This window comes from Bombus vancouverensis, chromosome 11 (assembly GCF_051014615.1).
Source record: "Bombus vancouverensis nearcticus chromosome 11, iyBomVanc1_principal, whole genome shotgun sequence".
Classification (NCBI taxonomy): Eukaryota; Metazoa; Arthropoda; class Insecta; order Hymenoptera; family Apidae; genus Bombus; species Bombus vancouverensis.
Window position 1 is genome coordinate 2395830 of NC_134921.1, and position 846 is coordinate 2396675.

The 846-nt window shown below is 40.1% G+C and overlaps 1 non-coding gene across 1 annotated transcript; it reads left to right on the plus strand.

The window, feature by feature from the left end:
• The first annotated feature begins 483 nt into the window (after positions 1-483).
• LOC117160799 (5S ribosomal RNA) lies at positions 484-602 on the plus strand. Its single transcript, XR_004464888.1, has one exon. It is a non-coding gene; the product is annotated as a 5S ribosomal RNA (ribosomal RNA).
• Positions 603-846: the final 244 nt, after the last annotated feature.

The window sequence follows — 846 nt, forward strand, 5'->3', positions numbered from 1 at the left end:
TTATCTGTAGAGGGCGGTTGGTGAGGTTTAATGTGCGAGATTGCTCGTTGTTGAAACCGTCGAATATATTTAAAATGATAAATTAGTATACAGATAATGCTCGCAAAGACGCTCGTACTAACCGATTCGCTAAGGCAGTGTATAAGTCGTAAAATAGGATCGTTATTGACTCGTTAATTAGATCGCTGATGACTGGTTGATAACTGATCGACAACTGACTGTAACTTCTTTCCTTGCGATCGCGTCCGTTTATTTATACTGGTCGAGGGAAAACCGGAAAATTCGAATTCGTCTACGTTTGACGGTTGTATGTAGCGGCGACATTCTTTTGCCCGGAGTTTGTTTGTTCTTACATTACTTGTAACCTAACGGTCTTGATACTTCGAGGCAAAACAACAACATGACTTGAATTGTTCTGTAAATCATGTGCCCCTATATGTTTTATCTATTGGATAACATGAAATAACAAAACTGATTACTTCAGCCAACGCCCATACCGCGTTGAAAATACTCGTTCTCGTCCGATCACGAAAGTCAAGCAGCGCTGGGCACGGTTAGTACTTAGATGGGTGACCGCTTGGGAATTCCGTGTGGTGTTGGCTCTCTTTTTACTTTTCTTAACATTTAGCCAAGCGAGCCATCGGATCTCCCCTCTGTGAAGAACATCGCTGTGTGACCGTACGGGGAGATCTCCCTTTTTGACTTTAGTAAAGCGTTTTCTTTTTCGTTGTTATTGTTATTATCAGTTATTGTTTACCTGGAATTATTCCCAATTAATTGCGACTCTTTTTCTGCTTTTATTAAGTGCAATATGTCATAAAATACACCAATTTAGTGGTCTTAAAA